The following is a 26,182-nucleotide window of genomic DNA, read 5'->3' as shown; positions in this document are numbered from 1 at the left end:
CACCTGTTCCCCTGTGGGCCAAACTGAGCCTGTTTACATTTAACTAAAACTATATTGGTAATCTCCTCTACACCGACATGTTACAACCCATTAAAGACCATGATTAAACTCTATCTTCCAAATAACAAATCTCGGCCCAGTTCAACACTGCTATAATGCCCACAGAGAAGGGTCAAGTGGTAAGTCAAATCCTTAGTGCTCAGATTCGGGGAACCAGTAGAGGTAATTTTCTCTGTGCAGACTGTTCTCCTGTGCACGTTCCTGGGAGGTAAGATCAACTGCTGCCAGGAACCTGAACTTACAGTACTTTCAGGCGGCAGGATGGGTCTACAAGAAGTCAATGGATGGACTTTAGAAAAGTACAACTTTTGGATGAGAAATGGGCAACTCTACTCTAGATTTTAAGCTTTTGTCCAGAATGTCACTTTAAGGCCTCATAAGGGCTCACACACATGACCATAGCCTTTTTGTGGATCCGGCCGTGTGCATCCTGCATTTTGTGGAATAGAACATTATGGCCTTTAAATAACAGTCCTATCCTTGTCAGTAAAAAGGACAAGAATAGGACATGTTCTATATTTTGCGGGTGCCGTGGAACGGATATATGGTTGCGAACATCACACAGTGTTCTGTCTGCATACTTTACGGCGCCGTTGAAGTGAATAGGACCGCATCTGACCTTCACAAAATGCGGATCGGATGTGGACCAAAAATACGGTCATGTGAATGGGGCCTAAACAAGTGCAACCATGATTGAATACCTTAAAAGTTTAGATACCTGTCTTAATAAAGCCCTGCACTGGCAGTGGATCCGATTAAGTTATTTAGAGGCGTCAGCCTCTACATAAATTTGGCTGATCCACTGCTGCTTCAAAATGTAAGACAGCTTCCTAGCTTTCTTACATTTAGAGGGATAGCGATGTCATCATTCTTATTTTCATATTTCAGCCAATGTATCAATTCCACGAGCCTCATGGGGAATGCCTCTCTGATGTCTATATAAACTGCTGTACTTCCTGTAATAAACAAGAATTTGCTTTGACCCCAGTGTGTGTGTCCCAGTTATTTTCTTCCGTGCACATAAAACCCTTGGGTTACTATTAATTTGGAGCAGTAGAGCAAATGTGATCAGCCCTGATTAAGGGCATCTTTAACAAGACCATTTTCTACATCTAAAACAGGTGTAGAAAATGGTAAATGAGACGGCCAGCCTGGCTTCTTCCCTGCCCTTGCCATGCTCACTTTTTTGGACCTGGCGTGAGCGGGGAAAGGTCGCTGATTGCAACGCAAAGAACCTCTGCACCGCAGTCTGCACCAGACATACACCTAATTTAGGTGTATTTCTGTTTCATAAATGTTCCCAAATATCTATATTGATTTGACCGGGCTATATAATGTACATTTTTTACTTCATGACATTCATATATATAGATGGGTTTTTATAATTTGTCTCATAAGCTATAGCTTCATCTGATTTCTCTGAATCCCAGTTGATGTACTGTTTTTTCTCTCATGATAGGATTGTACACTCAATATGTGTTGTGTCTGTAGGGAAATTGTAGGATTACATTCAGTCACCATTCTGTTCAGAGCGAGAGCCGCTCTAACCAGGTACATTATGTCAAAAAGGGTTGTCCTGGTAGGACAACCCATTTGAACACATTTTGCAGTTTTACTCTAACAAGGAAGGAATTCTTATTTTGACACTTAAAGGGCTTGTCCTGAGAAAACATTTTTCAAAACATTTTTCTAAAACATCTACATTTTTTAAACCAGCACCCGGACCTGAATATATTTGTAACTGCATGTAGTACACATTCAGTACAGCCGCTGAGTTGCTCAATAAATCTGTATAGTGCCACCGGCTGTTTTTTCACTTCCTTGTCTCTCTGTCCTCCTCACAGAAGAGTACACACATGCTCAGTTCCATCCTTTAACTGCCAGCAACTATATCTGCTGCTAGAAACTGGGACAGTTGTAGGACATTCCCCCTGAGCTGCCAGCTTGGAATAAATCTAGCGGAGTGATTGGATATTGAGTAAGGACTAGGAGAGCTCTGGATCCATGAGGTACAGATGTAGCAGGGTTAGCACTCCAGGTCTTAACTCAAATTTCTTAACTAATTTCATTATCTTGAGACAAAAGCCATTGAAAAGCAATAGAAGGTGTTTGCTTAGATTAGATAACACAACTCAGAAATCTCAGAAAACAGGAGTGTTAACTCTACTCCATCGTACAGGGCCAGTTCTAGCTTTGGTATAAAGAGATTGTGATGTACCATATGATTCAGTATCAGATTTTTATGGTTTACGTTAATCATGGCGTAACCCCTTTGACGAGTTAAACTGTTGCCAGACACTGCCACTTGGTTTTTCAATGGCTTTAACAGTGACGTTAGAAGCTGCTCCATCTGTATATTGATCAAACATTCTCCACCATTTCAGCTCTTAATATATCTTTACAGGGCTCAGAGCTGTTTTTGAGAGCTCCTAGTCCCCTGCACTAGAGAGAGTTTAAGATAAGGCTCTGACCTGTAGACACAACGTCATCAATGACCTTGCTTCTCAGAGTGGTGTTCTGCTCCTTCTCCTGGATCCTGCCCTGTACACATGGTGTCAGCAATTACGCTTTTTCATAGGGTGGGGTTTTTCAGCAGGGCTTAAAGCCGGCTTGGATCTGTGATGTTTGAATTGGGTGGGGAAGCAGACAGAGGCAAAGACCTGATGCTAAAGACCTTCCTTGTCAGCCTTGAAGGGGATGTAAACACAGGCTGTGGGCCACAGATCACAATTACACATGGAGGAGTCAAAATAAACTCAGAACTTCATCATCAGAATTATATAATGCAGTAAGGTTAAACGATAGTGTTAAATATTTATTTTTTTGCATAACAGAAAAACCCATTTAATCTTAAAACCTAACAAAGACACCTCCTTCATTACCTCTTACAGACCTATTTCCCTTTTAAATCAGGACTACAGCTTATTAAAAAGTGGGAAGGGAGCCACTTCCACAAGGTGCTGCTAGTGAGATGGTGTTCTTTCCTTGGGAGATACCTCTTTGCAAATCCAGACTACAAAATATCCAAAATCCTAACTGATTGTATGAAAATAATATTAGGTCGGCTAATCACTCATTCCCAATTAGGTTTTCTTCAATATAGACACTCCACATTGAGTATTAGTGTTAGTATGAGTATTGTGGCTGCCATGATACTGGCTCACTCCCTTTTGATCTACAGCAAAAATGCTTTTATGCCTAGACGTCAAAAAGGAGTATAACTCTGTCTCCTTGAGGTTTCTGGAAATGGCCCTTCGATATTGGGGGTTTTGCAGATACATTTCTTTCCTTACTTCACTTCTCCCAGTGACAAACCCAAACTAAGGTAACTGTCAATGGCTATAACAGTAAATTATACAGGTGACCCAAACACTGTGGCAGACGTCAAGGTTGCCTTTTTTCCCCCTTGCTCTTCAATTTACCCATCAACCCCTCCTCAGGTATCTCCAACATATTACACCCTATCAGGGTTCCACCATTGGCTCTCAGCAAACTCAAGCTTTCAGCCTTTACTAAGGATCTCCTCCTGTATATTTCGAACCCATCTAGCTTGTTGGATTCCCTGATTACAAACTTTCAGACCTATGGTCCACTCTTGGGTTTCCATATTAACATTCATAAATCCAAGGCTGTAAAACTCCCTCTGTAAATTACTATAAGTGCCCAGGGGGTGATCAACCACCCCGATGTACGTTTCACCCAGATCCTCCTGGAGGCGTGTCTGTCATCACCCTCTCATTCCCTCAACGTCTGGGTGGTTCATCACCCCCTGGGCTCTTGGTCTGTATCCAACATGTTTTTGTTGTAATCACGTCAGTCTGCATATTTTTACTTTTAGACATTCTGTTTCATAGTACCTTATATAATGCTAATTTGAATATGCATCTCTTATACAACACATATGTTGTTCTAATCTGTGGCTACGCAGTACTATATAGCCTATTTTTTACCTTATTTTGGTGATGCACACATGTCACTGTTAGAGTGGTTTATAGCTGTCTGAGATTGGAACAAATGATGGTCATTGTGGTGAACGTTTCTTCTCCATCGCAGCTCTTATTACTGTGTTATGTGTAAGATACATTGAGCGGGTTTTCCAGTAGGTGTGTTTTGTCCATACCGTATCCTGGTATTCTTATTATGATGAAATAAAGGATGAATTTATACTATGTGTGGTTTTGTATCTTTGGTGTACTGTATAATAGAACCACACAGTGATTTTTGTTTATGGTTTTGGTGTTTCAATGTTATTGATGTAACACATTGTACAGACAGGAATATGATGCTTCTTGCCTTGATTCATCACATTTTCTGGCCTCCTATAGATATTTCTCCCTCCTTACTTTTCCCTACATCCCCCTTTACATTCCTTGCTGTTCTCATTGTTTTGTTGTTTTCTTGCTAAAAAAACACTAAAAATATTATTTGAAAAAATATGCAAATTACCGTATATACTCAAGTATAAGACGAGTTTTTTGGCACATATTTTTGTGCTCAAAAAGTCCCCTCGTCTTATACTCGAGTCTAGGTCTTGATTGCGAAAATCCGCTAAAAAATCGCAGTAACTGATGATTTTTGTTTGACTTTTCGTTTCTAGATAAGTCTTTAGCAATTCTACTTTACTAAGTTCATTTTGATGTTTCCTATTTTGTATATATGACAGAAGAACCCAGTGACAACTTTGTAAGGCATAACAAACTATCAAGCTAAAACATATGAACCAAGGCACTTTTTCGGTTTCTAAGAGAAAGGAATTCTCAGTGGGCACTAGAAGAACATTAGAGCAGCTAATGTATTTTGTAAGCACCCCCTTGCTTGAGAAGACACATTAACAATTAGAGATTAAGGGTTGATTGATCAGCAGAACTCCCCAGAAGATACTAGTAGAAATATGCTAAACATTTCCTTGTTGTTGCTCAAACCAGACATTAGAAGTTATTCTGCAAAATCTCTACGGTTTCTTTTCATTTGTTCTCCTAAGCAAATGTGAAGCCGTTATGCTAATGATGGCATAATGGTCCTGTCATTTGTTATCGGGAAGACAACATTTAGCAAAAACATAATGCTTTTACTTTCCTGACATACCATATGATAAGCCTAATAGCCTCTCACTGCGTTTATCAGATATCGAATTGAAGGAAATGAAATGCATGCCTGGATAAGCTGGTAACTTATGCAACCTGCAAAATCTCATCTTTAGGCCTCCTGCACATGAACGTGTGCTGCCCGTTGCCGTATTGCGGACCGTATTTTCGGATCTGCAATGCAAGGGCAACGTTCCGTGTGCATTCCACATCACGGATGCGGACCCATTCACTTCAATAGTGAGGAACGGAAGCACGGAACGGAACTCTCTAAGTTATGTGTACCCAGAAATGGCACCATTAAAAACTACTTCTCCTGCAAAAAAAAAATCCCTCACATGGCTACATGTTTGGATAAATAAAAAGTTATAGCTGTCGGAAGGTGCTGGAAAAAAAAAATATATATATTCTTGGTTAGTAAGGCCCAAAACACTAAAAAAGCTGGTCACTAAGCTTAATGTTTTTACCAGTAAGTTTATTGTGAGGTCGGACAAGTGGTCTGGACCAGTCTCTCCTGTTCTGGACTGCTGAGCAGCAACCCTCTGGGATTGGTTGACAGTATTTTGGTGGAAAGAGTCTTCTGTTTAGGCCTGTGCTTCAGCACAGTCTTGATCCACTTCAAGAGAAGAGCTAGAGCAGCCACCACCCACCACCCACCACTATTGTCACAGTATTATTAGTGGGATGGTCACCCACTTAAGGTGGGCAGACTACAGTAGGTTTGATTATTATTGTATGGTATTAGTGGGTGTGAGTGTGAGGGACAGTAAAACTAAGCCTGTGATCTTTTTTCTGGTAAAGTTTTTATTTTGTTATTATATTTATTAAAAGTTTATTTATTGGTAACCCATAACAATTTCTGTAGCCTGTATTTATCCAATTTATCTTATGTTGCTTTATTTCATTTATGTTTGGCATCTGTGATCCCATATCTGGAAAATACTGCAGAATATTTTGGCACTAAATCAGAAAGTCCTGTCCTTCTGTTATTTCTTCTGGATATAAAATTGACAACTGGATAGAGATGGGCATCTCGATTCAAAAATTCAACCCAAATATTTCCAAAAAATTTGGATTAGTTTAAATCTGTGCTACCAATTCTTATTGTAATGACATAGGCTGGGTTCCCATATATCTGGCCATCCTTTGCAGTTTTCTCTGGTGTGGTGCAGAAACACTGATGGTTTTCTATAGGACAATTTCTGCATACAGTGCATAAATTGCAATGCAGATGATCCACTGTGTAAGATCAAAGGGCATCTATCAGCAGTTTTGTACACTGGCTGACCTGTTACATGTGCCCTTGGCACCTGAAGGCATCTGTGTTGGTCCCATGTTTATATGTGCCGCATTTCTGATAAAATCATGTTTAAATATAAGCAAATTAGCCTCTAGAAGCAACAGGGGCGTTACCATTACACCTAGAGGCTCTGCTCTCTCTGTAACTACCACGCTCTCTCCACTTTGAATGACATGGAAAACATCATCATGCCTGGCTCTGAGTAACAACAACGCCCCAGTTGCACCTAGAGGCTCAAATCCGCATAATAAAACATCATTTTTTTCATCAATGCGGGCACATATGAACATGGGACCAACACAGATGCCCTCAGCTGCCAAGCGCACATGTAACAGGTCAGCCAGTGTCATAGGGACAAATCTGCTGACAGATGTCCTTTAAATTATCAAAAAAAAGGCACAACATTCATCATTTTTCCATCCATCTCCTTCCATCTATGGACACTGGCCTGGTCCACAAAATACACAGAGAGGGCGACTGTCGTATTCAGCTTAGGTATAAAACAACTGCACTAGAATATGTGGTCCCAGCCTAACTAGCAAACATCTGTAGCCAGCTAACAACCTACATACTAATTTCTATCTATCTGCTTATTTACATAAATTCATTATTATATAACGTACTGTATCACACTTAAAAGAAAAAAAAATTATTCCATATACTGTACTGCAATCATAATAGACTTTATAACAAACAATAAATGCCAGGGTTTTATAATGACAAAAATAATGATTAATATCAGTCATTTAGCAAAAATAGACAATATTGTTAGGGAATCAGTAAATGTGTAAAGTTCTGAATAATTTTTTGATTTTGAGTAGCTAGTTGCTTTATGTACTGTATTAAATTATTGTTATCAGCAGGCTACACATGAGCAGAGAATGGCTACACAAAGCCAATCCACGGGACCCAGCACCTCTGTGCATAACATGGACTGCTCATTGACTTCAAAGAGCATCATGCAATGCTTTTTTTTTCCCTATGGGGGCACTGCAGGGGAATAACACACCTGTATTTTTCCCCCACAGATTATAAATCATGGACACCCATTAATCAGTTGTAATCTGTGGAGTAGCCAGTTCTGTTACCTTCTATTGCCACCACAGGAAAATAAAGAATTTCCTAGTTACCAGAAAGATGGGTTTTCCAACCACTATACATAATCCAACAACATGGTATATCTTTACTTGACTGCAAACAGAATATAAAGGGATTGGCCCATGTTGGCCTATGATATAACATCAATGTTAAATAGGTATGGGTTCTACCTCTGGGACCCGCTCCTACCTAGAAAACATGGCTCCTGAAGTGGAATATACTGTGCATGCGCAATATGCTCATTCACCACTGTAGGAGTTGCGAAAATAATCAAGCAAGTGCACTCAGCTATTTTCGGAACTCTCACAGCAGTGAATGAAGAGTTGGCTGTTTTCTGTTCACGTCGTAGGTCCAGGTTTGGAAAGGTGGGACCTGCACTTACAGTATCTGACTTTGATAGCATATCATAGTAATAAGTAGGGATGAGCGAATCGACTTCGGATGCTTCATCCAAAGTCGATTTGCATAAAACTTTTTTGAATACTGTACAGAGGGAGCTCTCCGCACAGTAATAGAATGTTTTGGCTCCGAAGTCGATTCACTCATCCCTAGTAATAAGCCATTAATGTCCCAGATGGGCCAACTTCTTTAATACTTGTTTCCAAGTGTGCAGAAATACTGTTTTAAAACTGGCCATACACTACCATTATGTAAATGCAGTGCAGTCTACAGGCAGCATGTTATAGAGCAGGAGGTGCTGAGCAGATTGAGATATAGTGTTATGGGTAAAGATTTAGTTAAACTTGTATTTTATAGATTCAAATTCCTGCTCCTTCTGGGCTTTGAAGTCCAGGAGGCGGTCCTATCAGTGATTGACAGCCTTCCCTCTATAACTGTGTATACAGAGATAGCTGTCAATCACTGATAGGACCGCCTCCTGGACTTCAAAGCCCAGAATGAGCAGGGATATAAATGAGTAAATTATATGTTTTACTGAATCTTTTCCCATAAAATGATATATCAATCTGCTCATATTCTCCGGCTTCCTTCAGAACAAAAATCATATTAAACGTGACCGGTTTCCTTTAAATCTTTTATCTACAGTATTTACTTACTTCTCAGACACCAGAAGACAATAACGTCATTTTGTCGGGCAAGCAAGATGACATTTCTCAATTTTAAGTGCAACGATGTATTTATCCAACACCTCAGACTCGTTTGCTAAGTGATATTAAGCGTGCGGTGGTAATTAATCATACTGCGTGTCTGTGACCGTGTCACATTTGAGAAGTGCAATAATTAACCATTTTACAGTTGCTTGTTGCTTCATCTAAAGATTCAATTTCTTCAGCAGTTTTCATAATTTCATTAAAAAGTAACAGTGTCTTTTATTGATTAACATTACTTCTATGGAAGTTACTTATGTATTCTCAGGACGTGCACCATGTATGAATGATAAACTAGTAATTACTTAGAAATAAAATGAAATGATGAAATATTTACTTTACAAAAATCAAAATTGTCTCCACCTATGGACCAAGGTGAGATTGGAGAGCAGCATTGCTCTTGCAGTGGTTATTCTGCATAATGCTGAGTAGATTAGGACACATACAGATGTAGCAGAGCTAACAGTCACAGTAATAACGCGTTAACTAGATGTCATAACTCACCAAGTCTGACTGTTAACCCTGCTACATCTGTAAAGGATTAGTTTAAACATCTCAAGGCCCCTGCATAACTTCATGATAAGTTTTAGTTGCAGGGGTTTTATTAAACAGTTTTGACTAGAGATGAGCGATGTCTTCAAAAGTTCGATTTGGCAAAGTCGCCGAAGTTAGCCAGGAAATTCAATTTGTGCTATAAATCAGGTATATCCAGGCCACTCTACCTTAGGGTATGTCCTAATGGAGCTTTAATAATAAAGACCGTACTGTATAGTCAATCTTCATTGTTAATGGCCACACGGCACCATTAATAAGAGGCTGGTGCTGGTATGAGGTTTGTCTGATTAGGTGAGGGGACAATATGCATATTATTGCTGTTCTGGCCTGCAATCTCTTGCAAATTATTTGAAAGTAAACACTGAACATTAATCAGGTCTGGCATACCCACTTCTCCAACCCCAGTGCTTTCCTGCCCTACAGGTGGGAGCCCTTCTTCTTCCATCTGCTTTTCCTCCATTTCCACATCATCTAATTGTCACGGCCATGGTCATGGTCATGACTCTTGAACCGCAAGCTGTTGCCTGCGGTTTGTATGTAGGTGCTCAACCACAGGTGAGGGCCGCTAGTGTGATGCCTCACTTGTAGTTGCCACGGGCAACAAGTTATGTTGTACTGTTGCAGCATAGCAGCCTGAGCTGTTGTTAGGCAGCTTGCTGTAAGTGCATGCGGTTGCACTGGGCAACTTGGTTAGTATGTATGCACTTTTGTTTGTCTGGTGTGCACTGCGTTTTGTGTTGTGTGTGCACTAGGACTCTTCCCTTCACTGTGGCTGCCCATGGCAACGTTTGGTTGCATGTGTACATGTGGTATCAGTGTCCCGGCCTTCGGGCTGACTTCCAGGACATGGTTGCCACCCATGTCGTTGCCTGCGGCAACAGCCACAGTGTGGTCTTGGTTTGGACACTTCCCCTTTAAGTGGTGTCTTCCCTTCCCTGGTGTTGGAAGGGTTAATTCCCTTCTGTGTGTGTGAACACTGGGTGTGTCTCTATGTGGGTGTGACTACTTGGGCCTATAAAGCCTTAGTGTATATTGCAGGTTAGAGGGGTGCTTCAGCCATGCTTTGCTGGAGACACTCTCCTGGTATTTCCATCTGCCAGTGGGGGCCACCCTTGTGGTCATAAACTAATTGTGATTCTCAAGTTTATGTGATGTCCACTTGATGTTTTCCTTGTTATGTTATGCACCTATGGATCTGGGTTCCTGTGTGTTTGTGTGTGTGCTGTGTCCACTGGTGTTTGGGTGTGGACACTTGCTGTATTGCACGGGATCCAGTCTGTGTGTCTGTGGCAGGTAGGTGTGGAAGTGCTTCTCATCCTCCTGCCATATCCATAGGCCGTTTAAGTCCTCTTCCCTTTGCAGCTTGGCTAGTGAGACTCCTGTTCCTCCGTGCCTAGGAAGAACAGGTCGTCTTACCCTGCTCCTTGTTCCAGGGCAATCCTGAGGGCTAGCAGGGACCCCAAGGCATCCGGTGTATGAGTCCTCACACCTTCAGGGTTGACTCATATGATTAGGAGTCAGGGTCAGTTTAGGGACGCGATAGGAGGTGACCTGCTCCCTAATACTGTCGTCCTGGCCAAGCAGCGCATAACATCTTCTGGCATCGCAAGGCTGAGGGTTTTCCCCATCCTCGGCCGTGACACTAATATAAGAATATGTCAGCATGAACATCCCACTCCTCCTCTCTCTGCATCTTGCTGACTTTTCTAGGATGTGGAGACTTTGAAGGATTATTTGGAAGAAGTCAAACCAGCAAAATATGAGGATGGCCATCATTAAGACCTGGCCCCCCCAAGGGCTGCAGACTGGATGGTATTGGTTGGCACGTTGGCACCAGAATAATAAAATATTCAATTTTACTGGTATTGAATTACATTTACCATTTACGGCTGATGTAGGATTAAATAAATGTAGGAATGAATAAATAAAACTGATGCAGCATAAGTCTCCCTGCAGTCTCCTTGCACTTTACTTGCAGTCTCCCTATCCAATATTCTTCTATTAATCATTTCCAGCATCATGTCCCTTGAGCGCTCACCACGTCTCTCCCTATGCTCAGCTCAAAGGACAATGGTGGATACCGAATGGCATGAGGCTTTTATAGGATTGTGACATCACAGAGGATGGATGGCTATCTGCAGATTTTCTGGCTGCATGGTATCATGGAAGATCTTGCGTTCCCAGGCTTGTCTCCTCTATGCTTAGTTTTACTTTGCAACACATGCAGTTGGCATTTCAGGAAAAACTGATTTGTTACCATAAGCACAAGGAAATTCGGTTTCATCGCAAATCGAAGTTCGAACCGAATTCCGCTTTGAATGCTCTGCTTCGATCAAAATTAGTTTTGACCATAGGGTATACTTATACTTGATTTATGTATCCATAAGATCTAGGTGTATTGCTGATGTAGAATGTTGACAGCCGTACTCTTTGGCCCTTTGAAAGTTTACTATTACCAGCTTTGTGTAACGGTCACGTACACACACAAGGGGGATGAAAGTGACCACTGCGCTCCACCCTTACCACTGGCCCTGCCTACTTGCCTCGCGAGTCCTAATGACAGGGGACTACTGGACGGCAATCCCTAGCTTGAACAATGTGCAGGGATGACAGACAGACAAACAACAGAACGTGAAAGGACCGAGTTAATACCAGGAAAGCTACAAAGTACAAATGGAGCAAGCAGAGAATAGTCAGGAGAAGCCGGGGTCATAAATACCAGGAGAGTCGTGAATTACCAAAGGAGTAAGCAGAGGATCGTCAGGAGGAGGCCGGGGTCAGAATACCAGGAGAGCAGCAAAGTACACAAGGAGCAGGCAGAGGATCGTCAGGAAACAGCAGGAGGTAAGTATGCCAGGAAATACAACATCACAGGTGGAACCTAAATTAACAGGCAACCTGTGGCCAGCAGGCTGCCTGAATTTATAGTGGGGAGTGAGGGTCATGTGACGTGGCCAGCGTCACATGACCAACAGACCAACCAGTCGAGCACCGAGTGATCAGCTCGGCGCTCAAAGCAGGGAACCTCCCAGCTAGCAAAGCCGCCCTGGGAACGAGTTCAAGCACAGATCCTTGCTCCTGAAGCTAAGCAGCAGGTCTGCAGCTAATGGGAGACCGAGTGCACCTTCGGAACCCCGTTACACTTTGACTAAAAAGTGACTTTGTCTCAAGATAGGTGAGTTTAGAACTCATGTATATAAATATAATATAGGACACTACTTTACCTACCATATCATACAAAAGCCTACAGTGTGGTTCCACCTCCTTGCCTGAGCTTTGAGTTTTATAGTGTCTAGTAACCTGCAAAGGTGTCTCTTATCTGACTACCCACGTACTGAACATTGCCTGACTACTGATTCTGCTTCTTGCCTCCTGTCCCATCCTTGGAATTGCTATCTGGATAATGCACATACTGAGCCTGCCATGACCCTGGAATTGCTATCTGGAATACACTTGTACTTAGCCTGTCCTGTTCCTGCATTGAATTCAGACTGCACCTTTTGCCTGATCACTATGTGCCATGCACTGGTGTCTCTGACCATTCTGGGTCAATTGCCAACTACACTATGTCTACCCCAGGAGCTAGCAGCCTGGTTGGTCCCCTGCAGTGAAGTTCATATCCTTGTACAGTGGTTAAATGGTGAATACCAGGGAACCATCAGGACAGAGCCCTTAGGTTTAGCCTAAAGTCATAATGGTTAGTTGGCAAAGTAGGTCCACTCCAACTGCCTGTTATAGATATCTTATCAAACCAATTCAAGTTAGCAAAACAATTGACTGCTTGCAATGCACAACACAACCACTTTGTGGTCAAACATAGACACTTATAGGATAGACATCTCAGAGTATCATAAAATATTTTTGTTTTTTAATTTAACAGATGGGCATCTTGCACCATACATCTTAAGAGCTAAGGAGTGAAAAAAGAAAGGACACGTCCACTGAGATGATATATAAGATGCAATTTTACATAACTATTTCCCTTAGAAGCATTCCAGAACAGTTTCATAGCACTGTGCCATATCAACCACAATATATCTGCACTCTGAGTGCTTATTGTGTTTAGGTATCCAGGCACATAAGATATAACACAAGCAGTATAAATATTATATTATGTATGTATACCCAATAGTTTGCACAAACTCGGTCTTCAAGGGCAGCAGCGTAGCCGTTTGTCTTTTGGTTTCTTTGAATCCGTGTTCAGGGATTTATACATATGCACCAATAGAGGAATACAACCTCAAACCATTTAGCTTTAATTGTCTTGCTGTTGTCTTGCTGTGTAATTGCATTAACACATCTCTTGAGTCCAGTGCAATTATTCAAAAGATATTCCATGGGAAGCGAGAATGCCCTTATCTATGCACCACTGGATTCTTTTTAATACTAAGAGCTTTCTTCCAAATCGCTCTCCTTACTCGGTAGGAACAATATCTTAGTACAGTAGCTGGTGGGGAAAAAAAAACGTTTCCGCCGTGAAAATTCATTGAAACTTCTTATTCAAAATTATTCATAGTGTGACTTTGAAGTCATAAGAAAAATTGACAAAGCCATCTCTAGAAGATTGGTTTTACATGTGAGTTACTTGAGTTTTCTAGATAACATACATATAGCATTTCATATGCAGCCTCTAGACCCCTGTACGACAGATGTTATGTATTTAAATATTGCAGCGGCCCTTTAAAATCGAGACGTCTATGTCTGTGGTTGGAGACAACTCCAACTACTGTAATTTTGCCTGACAGATGCCATTTTCAATCGTGGCCACAACATCTGAAGGGTCATTTAAATGGGTTCCTTCTGACAACGAAACAGCTGAACGTGAGCCATTTGGTTATTATGGCAGCCTAGAGACTTGTTTTTAAAAATCTAACTATAAACAAAAGAATAAAAAATCCAAATCAGCCCCTTTCCCCATTTTGCAAATAAAAAAAATAAAAAAAAATGTAATTGGTATCACTGTGTCTGAAAATTCTAAAGAAGTTATCCTGAACAGTGAATACCCTAGTGAAAAATAAATTCAAATGACTAAATTGCTGTTTTTTCTGGTGACTTTGCCTCCCCAAAGACATTGAATAAAAAGTGATTAAAAAGCCATTAAACCTAGAGCTTTCCCCGTTAAAAAGAGCCCTTACACAGCTTTTCACAGCGAAAGTGAGAGCACCTGAATTTGTGAGAAAATGTAGCCTAATTTGGCACATTTGGCATATCTAGACTTAAAGAAATTATCTGTGCCCAGTCTGATAATGTGAGTGGTTTAACTGTAGAGGGTGTGTATTAGATGGTAAATGTGGAATGACCTAATCTGCAACATTTTGCATCAAAGTTCTGTCTGAAAATAAGCCAACCAATAATTTCTATAAATATAGATAAAAGTGTCTAGCATCAAATGTATCATTTCTTACCTGTCTAAGTTTACACCACCTATAGGGTTAGTAAATCTGCCTTATTGACAGCTAGGAGCATCATAGCGGTCACTCTGGATTGGTGAAGGATTGCGCAGATGATAAAGGCTTGTTCTTTATTTTATGACATTCCTAGCCTTTAGAGACATTTTTGGGGTCCCGGAAAATCTCTTTAATGTGTTAATTGTCGAGATAAGCTTTGCTGTATCTGTATGTGTTTAGAGGATGGGTGATTGAGGCATTAACTGTTTAACCCCTTTAAAGAAGAACTCCTGCAAAACATGTTATTCTCTGACCTGCTAGAAAGGTACATGATGTAATCTGTACTGAAGATAATCTTCTCATCAATGACTGTATTTGTGCGGTATACCTCCCTTATGCTTCTTAGCTGTGTCATGTGACCAGCAATCAGACTCTCCAAATAACACAGCATCTTATGTGTGGACAGGAAGTCAGTTTCTCTATGTTTTCCTATGGGAGCCTCATTTTCAGTCTTATAGGAATAAATAGAGAAGTAACTGACTTCCTGTCCTGTGTCAGTTGGAGATCAGAGAGTTGGTCACATGACACAGCTGAGGATAAGAAGGGAGGTGATAGCTCACAAATACAGTTATTGATGAGAAGATTACATTCACTACAGATTATATCATGTACCTCTCTAGCAGCCCAGAGAATAAAACATTTTGCAGGAGTTTTACTTTAATTATTATTTATATTCCTATTGACCTGATTATTTTTATGGTCAACAGGATTTTCGTACATCAACCCCTTACCGAATCAGATACTGTATCACTTTTCTACCAACCCTGCAACACTATGTTAGAAATAGCTTTAGTTCAGTCTGAACATTCCAGACTGAGATGGTGACTTACAAGTATATACATTTAGGGGCACATTTATTAAGACCAGCCTTTTAAGGCCTTGCGCTGGCGGTGGATCCGCTGGACTTATGAAGAGGATGTCTTATATTTAGACCATTTTCTATGCCTAAGGCATAGAACATGGTAAATGAGAAGATTTGCCGGCCCGTTCCCTTACCCGCCCATGCCACACCCACTTTTCTAGACCTGGCGTGAACGGGTAGAAGGTGCAGATTGCAGAGTACACTTAATTTAGGCATATTTATGTTTAATAAATGACCCCCATAATATCAACAGTAGCTTCCCCTTTTTGCTTTGATTATTTACAGTATATAGAGTGTGCCCCCGATGAACCCTATGGTTGCATGCATAGGGCAAAATGCGTAGGGTCTATGTTGATATATTTATATCAGTACATTTGCTAAATTTTTGTCTACTATTACAATACAGGAGGATTGTCTGTATCTCTTCTTAGTGTGGGCTTTGGTTTTCACATATTTACGATTGTGACAATATAAACAGTACACTTTTGTTGACCAGGTGCCACACTTTTTGCGACTCCGCTGTAGATTTGTCTTTTGTCCACTCTGTCTCCTAACAGATTTAAAGAAAATGGGATTGTTCTTGTCAGGGCAGCTATTCCACTTCCTAGGCAGAAATCAGTTTTTTAGGGATGTATTAGGGAGGATCATGTTCTGATCCTTTTAATTGTAATAATAAAAGTAAAGTTTTTGAGTTTTTTTTTCTTTTCTATGATTTCCTTGGCTATATTCCCCATAGCTATTATAAAAAAATCCTGATAATAACAGATCAAGTCCTGAGATTATTCTTTATTTTAGAACATTCCTGGCCTTCAGAAAAATTTTGGAGGGCAAAGAAAATCTCTTTACTGTGTTAAGTGACAAGTTAAACGTTGCTACATCTGTATGTGTTTGGAGGATGGGTGATTGAGGCATTTGCTGTTGAAAATGTTTTTGTGGTATTTATTAAAAAAAATCTTTATCCTGCAAATTGCATATTTTAATGAAAAAAAGCTCATGCCAATCTTCTAATACCCCGTGCTCCGTTTCCCCAATCTCTCTTTACATTGTCAGGTACTGTACCATACAGTAGCAGCACATGGCTGCTCCGGCCAATCCCTGGCTGCAGCTGTAATCTCAGTACATATAGCACATGAAAGCCGCAGCCACCTATTGGCTGAAACACTCAATGTCAACATGACCTGGCACCACTCTAGAAACTGTAAGCTGAGATTGGTTGGGGACTGTAGACAGGTGGCACTGGAGTGACAGGGTATCAGAGAGTGAATATGAGCTTTTGTGGCTAAATAATTTCAAAGTTATGTACACCTTTGGAGTCAATTTTCTGTTTATTATTGCATTTCACTAATTTTTGGCTAAAAATCATATTTTCAATTGGGATTCATAAAAAATATTGAGCCATACTTTCACAAATGGTTAACTGTTCACTGTGCTACTTTCATTTTGTGCCGGTCATCTAATAAACCTTATCTCTAAACTATTGAGAGGTGTGGGGATTTGCTCTGGTAGTTAGGATTGGCGGGTGGCAAAGAACAAGTTATTGGTTCAAAACATCAGTGTTTATTCACACATGAAAGCAAAACAAAACCGCAAGTTGCTTGGTGATCGTTCACACTCATGAAAAGTTCATATACATAACAGTCACCTTTTCTCCTAGGTGTTACTTCACACCCTGTTGGAAGTTCTGCCTTGTCAAGTCCACAAGCAGGCGTTAGGCGACCTGTTCGCCCTTCCAGGGGACTGAGCCGTCCAGCCCGGCTCAACCCGCGGATCCCAACACAGCCCTCAGATCACAGCACACAGACCTCCTGAGTTCCACTGTCAGACGGAGGTAATCCTCTCCACCTGGCAGTGCTGTCTGGTTTTTATGCCTGGCAAAACCCGGCCTGGAAAATGGGGAGTAATCATCCACCCATCACTATCACAGCCATACTAAGTATCAAGGTGTCAAACAGCAATTGCTGCTGACAATTAAAAACCGTCTCTTACTCCACCGAGGCCAGGAACCTTGGTGACACGTACCTATTATCCATGATGATTCCTTGTACTTTCTTACATACCTCCCCCATTTGTTAACCGTGAGGGGATGAACACATGTCATACAGTAGACTCGCGTTTCCCTGTAACCGGCCTGCCCTGTGTTCTACGGAGAACTTAAAGTTTTGTAAGGACAGGAACCACCTGGTAACTCATAGGAATGACTTTACTTGTTTAGTGGTGACAGGTCGGGGCCAATTTCTCATCGCCTCCATTTTGTTTACTTGGGGTTTGATCATTCTGTGCCCAGTGACATACCCCAGATATTTTGTCTCCACTAACCCTATCGCACATTTTTTTGAGTTAGCGGTTAGTCCAACTTTTCGAAGGGAGTCTACTACAGCCTGCACTTTGGGCAGGTGACTTTCCCAGTCGGTACTGAGGATGACAATATTGTCCAGGTAAGCTGAAGCGTACAGACGATGTTGTCGCAGCACAATGATCACAAAATGGGGAAACATCGACTCAGCCCCAGGTTGTTTGGGAACCCATCAACTATTACCACATTCTCCCAAGCTCGGGCAAGGGTTGGGTCTCGGCTTTGGGCTTTACCGAAATTTTCCCTGGAGACGTTGAGGTCTGCCAACTCAGGTCCAGGTGGCAATTCCCCCACATCTTCCACCATTACCCTACGCAGGGTTGTCGTCCCCTCTTCCACTGAGGTGGTGGTCAACCCTACTGCTTGCCCTTCAGCCTCAGGTTCCCAGGGTTTTGGCTGTCCTCCTTAACAAGGCCAATCTCCTTGGCTCACACCTGACTCAGGGGTACCAGTCACTATCACAACCAGCCATAGGGCCGTAAAACCCATAAAGTCTCTCCCTATTATCAGTTCGTAGTGCAAGTTTGCGGTTCCACCTGCCGCCTACCATGGTTAGAGTCACCAGCTGGGGTAGTCTCCATGAATGCACATCACCTCAACTTTCCACCCAGTAGACTCAGCGTACCGCAGTAAGGTAGCCCTTACTAGGGTTACCAAGCTCCCTGAGTCCAGCAGCGCCTCAGCTTGAGTGTTTCCCACTTCCATCTGGCACAAGTGGTCTAGAGCCTCTGGGGTACCTGTGGCACACAGTTTCATAGCATACAGTGACTGACGGTAACCATAATCATTGTTCATGTGCTCAACCCGATAGGAACACTCAGCCCTTATATGGCCAGGTTCCTGAAACCACCAGCAGAATACCTGGGTCCGGCCTATAGTGGGAACCTCCGAGGTGGGTAACAAAACAGTCACAGTGTGCGACTGCGTGTAAGACTAACGGAGACTGAACTCTCTATTATTGGCATATAGATGAACAGTTGAGCTAAGCGCTTTATGTACTCAGCAATAATGGAGTTTGGGCAATACAAGAAGTGGTGCACAATAATACAACTGTTGCCAGTTGAACGGAACTGATACAAATAATGGATTTGTGCTGACAATTTGTGCTATATCCCCTGCTACATTACGTGCCACATTTCTATTGACATTGAGATACGACACTCCAGTATCAGGATATTATTTTTCAAGGATACAACCATTCAAGTATATTATTATAACATCTTAGACATTGTGCGGTCGACCGTTTTAAGATCAGCAATTGCATAATCTGAATAGCCACTGCTAGGTACCCATAGGTTGTGTATGAAATATGTATTATGTGAATTACTTATATAGATGAAATGAATAACGGCACAAAACTTGTAGTAGGGTCTCCAATAGAGATTCGAACACACATGATTTGTATGGAATTTGTCAAGCCTGCCATATCCATAAGTGTGTTCGCATCCCAGGTGGAGAGATCGCACTCCAACCTTCTACTTTCTATACAGATCTTTGAAGTTTTTTGTGTTTTTAATTAGTTTTAACAATATGTATAAACAATGTTTTTTTTAAATAAATAAATATTACTTATTCAGAGTGATCCCAGATGAAGAGTGACCATCATTTTAAAATAAAGAACTGAGCTATAATGAGTGTTTATAAGGTCAGAGAGCAATGACATGGAGTCCGTCTGCTCCTGGTCTGATGGAAAAGACAGAAAATCCAAAGGGTGCTACTAGAGCATCTCAGCTCTGTACAGAATAAACGATTCAATATTTTAATAAAGACCAATTGAATTATATTTTTTTAGCTCAAAATAGGTATAATGCAATAATAAACAAATTGACCCCAAAGGTGTACATAGCCTTTAAATATTCACGTCTGTTTTTTTGTAAAGTTTGGACAACCGATTTACTTTATGCATATGGGAAACAATAAAGACATATTACATTGTCAGGTTTTCTTGCTATTTGTATGTACTGAATTACAAGAGCACCATCTGAGCAGAACTTTCACTTTTAGTGATTTTGTTGGAAAATGTTCACAGGATGACACTGCGGATTATCATCCACCATCTGCTGCAAATTCTATTCTTATATAATAACAATTCAACCCTCATAATGAATGAGTTATAAAAGGCAATTAGCTAAAAAGAATCGATTTCTTTTTTCTCAGTAAAGATAAAGTAGCGCTGTCTGCACACCAAGATTGTACTGTCTCCAAGTGATTGAAGAAATTAAGTTTATCTCAGCAAGTTAAAAAAAAGAAGTGCATTTCGGAAATAACAGATGGGTCTATTCTGAATTGTAGCATTTCAGCTGGCTGGGATTTTATCATTACATTAACACAAAAAAAATACTTTTATGCAAGATGCTAAATAAGACAGGTTGAAATTTTAAGTAATCTTTTTTTCCTATGCAAGTTCAAGGGAGTCTGTCAGCAATTTTGGCCATGCTAAACTGCTGACAGCGCTAGGCAGGGACTGAGAAAAGCAGTATAAGGCCTCATCCATATGACCATATTTTTGGTCCGCATCCAATCCACATTTTTTGCAAATTGGATGCGGACCCATTCATTTCAATGGGTCTGCAAAAAATGCAGACAGCACTCAGTGTGCTGTCCGCATCAGTATGTCCATTCTTCAGCCCTGCAAAAACAATAGAATATGCCCTATTCTTGTCTATTTTGCAGGACAAGAAAATATATTGTTACAATGGATCTGGAAAAAACTAAAAAAAAAAAAACTCAGACGACATCCGTATTTTTGTTATCCGCAAAATGCAACAACCCTCAAGATACCTTTTTGGAGCTTTTATAATCAGGAGTAGAGTGAATATGAAATGTTTTTCTGCCAGATTCTGCTCAATAAGTGTGCCAGAGGTGGCACTTCACTGTGAAGTGTTCTCTGCTCTCTGCTTCACAGTCGCTCCCCTCTTCTCTAAGGGACAGCTGTAGCATCCAAACAGAAGATGACTACAGCTGTCACTCAGAGCAGTCAGAAGGGCCCCTGAAGTCTTAATGTGGAGAGGACTTCACAATGAAGCTCCTCCTCCAATGGCAGAATCTGTCAGAATAAAAGTTCACATTTACAGTACTCCCAGTGGTAAAAACTCCACAAAATGTATACTGTCAGCAGCTTAGTATAGTCGACAGATATCAGCAGACAGATGCCCTTTACCCCACCCCAATATCCACTGTCTGCTGTTTTACAAAGCATAAACTCAGTGATCAGAGACAACGCTTATCATGGACTTTTAACCCCTCAGATGCCATGGTCAATTGTGATCCTATTGACCAAATGGCTCCCCCTGTGACAAGATGGCTCCTGGAAGGCAAGGAGTAAAAAGTGACAAAATCGCTGTCTGAGGAATGGCTCCATTTCTAATTTTCAGCTTTTCCATGAACACAGCCACAGAGTGAATGAGAAATAGCTGGTATGATGTCTTCCATACACATCACGCAAAGTGGAGATCCTTCTCCACTACCTTTCTGTAGCACTCAGAAGCAGCAGAATCCTGAAGGACATTATACATATATGTGTCACAACCAGACAGCTGAGAAGCTCTGACAGAGGCCTTTCAGAACCTCCTCCTTGACTTTCTTTGTTGTGGTATTCAGTTCCTCATCTCGTTAGCCTCTCTCAGCTGTCATGTGTTGGACTAATTGCTTCCCTTTAAATTCCTCCCCAGAATGCTTTTCTGGGCGGCTTATACTTCTTCCTGGAGTGTGTGTGCATGCTGATCTTGTTCTCCTGTCTGCTACAAAAGCTAAGTGTTGAACATTTATCTGTTATTTTCTGTTTGCTGGATCCCAGGTGACCCTGACTCCCTCCGTATCTTGTTTAGGGAGCCGGTGGTCGTGTCCCCTCACTATTGTAGGGTGCTCAGGGGTTATATAGTCAAGGTACGTGGATATGCAAACTTCCAGCATTCGGATCTTTGCATAGGCTGAGCAGCCAGGGAAAGTGCCAGGTCTTCTGCAGGGGTCTCCCTTTTGTTCCTTAGTTGTTGGATCCAGCGAGTCATTTATGCATGTTGCTTTGCCTTGTTTCCTGTACACCGTCCGTGACATTATGAGCCGCCAAAACCATCTCAAGCATGGATCCGCTTTCACTTTTGGCTGAACGCCGTCAGGGTCTTTCATTGGAGGTAGCTGATCTCCGCAGGACTTTTTCTCAGCTTCAAGTGACCGGTTCAGCTGGCGTTCATGGAGTTTGTTCTGAGCCTAAGATCTCGCTCCCGGATACGTTCTCCGGAGGTTGTGCGTTTTAGAGAGGCTTGCAAACTCCATTTTCGCCTTCTTCCCCATTCCTCTGGTGATGAGGAACGGAGGGTGGGGATCATTATATCGCTGCTCAGAGGTAACGCTCAGTCCTGGGCCTTTTCGCTGCCGGAGGGGGCACGGCCTCTCCGTTGAGTGGATGAATCCTTTTTAGCCCTGGGTCAGATATATGATGATCCGGATCGTATTGCTCTGGCGGAGTCTAGACTACGTCTATTATGCCAGGGTAAACAATCCGCAGAAATATACTGCTCAGAATTTCGGAGATGGGCAGTTGATACTGGTTGGAATGATGCTGCACTCCGAAGTCAATTTTGCCATGGTCTTTCAGAGGGATTGAAAGATGCATTTGCCTTTCATGAGAGGCCTATTTCTTTGGACTCTGCTATGTCTCAGGCCGTTCGTATTGACAGGCGTCTTAGAGAGAGAGGTGAGATCTCTCCTTCCTGTCATACTCAGTCCCAGGACTGTGCAGCGGTCCCATTCTGTGTGCAGGGGTCTCATTCGCTGTCAGCCCCTTCTGAGCAGGAGCCCATGCAGCTGGGGTTGATTGCTTCTGACAATAGAAGATTCAGCCCGCATGGGAAGGTTTGTTTTTGTTGTGGAGGTATAAATCATTTGGCAAATGTTTGTCCCTCTAAGAGATTCAGGCAGTTTTCTGGGAGTAATAAAGAAACAAACAGGAAAAAATATTTTAAAAATGTTCCGTCTGTTACTATTGGCAGGGTTGAGGCGGAGATTGAAGGTTTTCCATTTGCTTGTAGTTCCCGTTTTGTCCTGCCGGCTAGGGTGGCGCTAGAGAGCAACAACATTTTTTGTGAGATTTTTGTGGATAGTGGAGCGGCGGTCAATCTCATTGATAATCAATTCGCAATAGCTCATGGTTTCCAGGTGTGCACTTTGGGAAAGGATATTCCTGTTTTTGCTATCGATTCCGCTCCACTTTCTCAGAAATCATTAAAGGGCATAGTTCACGATATCCGTTTGATTGTGAGTGATGCTCATGTTGAGGATGTGTCATGTTTCGTCTTTAGCGGTTTGCCTACCCCTCTGGTGTTGGGGCTGCCCTGGCTCACTAAGCATAACCCCACCATTGATTGGCAAGCGAGGCAAATAAATGGTTGGAGTGACTTTTGCAGAGAGAATTGCCTCATGACATCTGTTTCTGAGGTTGCTACTAAGACTGTACCATCTTTTCTCTCTGAATTTTCGGATGTCTTCTCTGAGAGTGGAGTTCAGGATTTGCCCCCGCACAGGGAGTACGATTGCCCTATTAATCTCATCCCAGACGCCAAGCTGCCTAAATCTCGTTTATACAATCTTTCCCAACCTGAGAGGATCGCTATGCGTGCTTATATCTCTGACAGTCTGAGAAAAGGACACATACGACCCTCAAAGTCACCTGTTGCCGCTGGTTTTTTCTTTGTTAAGAAAAAAGATGGTTCTTTAAGACCTTGTCTGGATTTCAGGGAGCTGAACAGTATCACAATTCATGACCCTTATCCGCTTCCTCTGATCCCGGACCTGTTTAACCAGGTTGTTGGGGCTAAAGTATTTTCCAAATTAGATCTAAGAGGGGCATACAACCTGGTCAGGGTCAGAGAAGGGGGCGAATGGAAGATGGCCTTCAATACCCCTGAGGGCCATTTTGAAAATGTGGTTATGCCTTTTGGTTTGATGAATGCCCTAGCCGTTTTTCAGCATTTCGTGAACAGCATTTTTTATTATTTGATGGGAAAATTTGTATTGGTGTATTTGGATGACATTTTGATTTTTTCTCCCGATTTCAAAACTCATAAGGAACATTTACGTCAGGTCTTGCTCATCCTGCGGGAGAATAAATTATACGCGAAACTGGAAAAATGTGTGTTTGCGGTTCCAGAAATTCAATTTCTGGGGTTTCTTCTCTCCGCTTCTGGTTTTCGCATGGACCCCGAGAAGGTCCGCGCTGTGCTTGAGTGGGAGCTTCCTGAGAATCAGAAGGCGCTAATGCGTTTTTTGGGCTTTGCCAATTATTACAGGAAGTTCATTTTGAATTATTCTTCTATTGTTAAACCACTCACTGATATGACCAGAAAGGGGGTAGATTTTTCTTCTTGGTCAGTAGAGGCGCGTAAGGCTTTTTCTGATATCAAGGAGTGTTTTGCTTCCGCTCCCATCTTGGTGCAACCTGATGTTTCTTTACCCTTCATAGTTGAGGTTGATGCTTCTGAGGTGGGTGTGGGGGCGGTCTTGTCTCAGGGTTCCTCTCCTGCCAATTGGCGACCGTGTGCCTTTTTCTCAAGAAAACTCTCCTTCGCAAAGAGAAATTACGATGTGGGAGATAGGGAATTGTTGGCCATCAAGTTGGCTTTTGAGATATGGCGCCATTGGCTAGAGGGAGCCAGACACCCTATTACCGTATTTACTGACCATAAAAATCTGGCCTACTTGGAGTCAGCCAAGCGTCTGAACCCGAGAAAGGCCAGATGGTCTTTGTTCTTTACTAGGTTTAATTTTGTTGTCACGTTCTGCCCTGGAGTTAAGAATGTGAAGGCAGATGCCCTGTCACGTTGTTTTCTGTGAGGCGGGAATTTTGAAGACCCGGGTCCCATTTTGGCTGAAGGTGTGGTGGTCTCTGCTCTTTTTCCTGAATTGGAGGCAGAGGTGCAGGCAGCCCAGTCAGAGGCTCCTGATCTTTGTCCTCCTGGGAGGTTGTTTGTGCCTCTCGCTTTAAGACACAAGATTTTTAAAGAACACCACGATACGGTCCTTGCTGGGCACCCGGGGGTAAGAGCCACACTGGATCTCATCGCTCGGAGATTCTGGTGGCCTGCGCTTCGTAAGTCGGTTGAGGGTTTTGTGGCAGCCTGTGAGACTTGCGCTCGTGCCAAAGTCCCTCATTCACAGCCATCAGGTCCTCTCCTTCCCTTACCCATTCCTTCCCGTCCTTGGACACATCTGTCGATGGACTTCATAACGGACCTGCCTCGTTCCTCGGGGAAGACTGTGATTCTGGTGGTGGTGGACCGTTTTAGCAAAATGGTGCATTTCATCCCTTTTCCTGGTTTGCCCAATGCTAAGACGCTGGCGCAGGCATTTATTGATCACATTGTCAAATTGCACGGTATTCCTTCAGACATAGTCTCTGATAGGGGCACGCAGTTTGTTTCCAGATTCTGGAAGGCTTTCTGTTCTCGCTTGGGGGTTCGGTTGTCATTCTCTTCTGCTTTCCACCCGCAGTCGAATGGCCAGACAGAGCGCGTCAATCAGAATCTGGAGACATATCTGCGCTGTTTTGTGGCGGAGAATCAAGAGGATTGGTGTTCTTTTTTGTCTCTTGCTGAGTTTGCTTTAAATAACCGTTGTCAGGAGTCCTCTGATAAGTCCCCATTTTTTGGTGCATATGGGTTTCATCCGCAGTTTGGGACTTTCTCGGGAGAGGGGTCTTCTGGTTTACCTGATGAGGACAGATTCTCCTCGTCTTTGTCATCTATTTGGCAAAAGATTCATGATAATCTAAAGAGCATGAGTGAGAGATATAAGCGTGTGGCAGATAAGAGACGTGTGCTTGGTCCGGACCTGAATGTTGGTGATCTGGTGTGGTTGTCTACCAAGAATATCAAATTGAAGGTTCCCTCCTGGAAGTTGGGTCCTAGGTTTATTGGGCCTTACAAAATCCTGTCTGTCATCAATCCTGTTGCATACCGTCTTGATCTTCCTCAGACTTGGAAGATCCATAATGTTTTTCATAAGTCCTTATTGAAACCTTATGTTCAACCCATTGTACCCTCGCCTTTGCCTCCTCCTCCGATTATGGTTGATGGGAATCTTGAATTTCAGGTCTCTAGGATTGTGGATTCTCATCTTGTCCGCGGTTCTCTTCAGTACCTTGTTCATTGGGAGGGGTATGGTCCTGAGGAGAGGATGTGGGTCCCAGTGACGGACATTAAGGCCTCTCGTCTCATCAGGGCTTTCCATAGGTCCCATCCTGAGAAGGTGGGTTCTGAGTGTCCGGAGTCCACTCGTAGAGGGAGAGGTACTGTCACAACCAGACAGCTGAGAAGCTCTGACA

The sequence above is a fragment of the Bufo gargarizans genome, chromosome 9, assembly GCF_014858855.1.
Source record: "Bufo gargarizans isolate SCDJY-AF-19 chromosome 9, ASM1485885v1, whole genome shotgun sequence".
In the NCBI taxonomy this organism is placed as follows: Eukaryota; Metazoa; Chordata; class Amphibia; order Anura; family Bufonidae; genus Bufo; species Bufo gargarizans.
Note: the sequence above shows the minus strand (reverse complement) of the source record.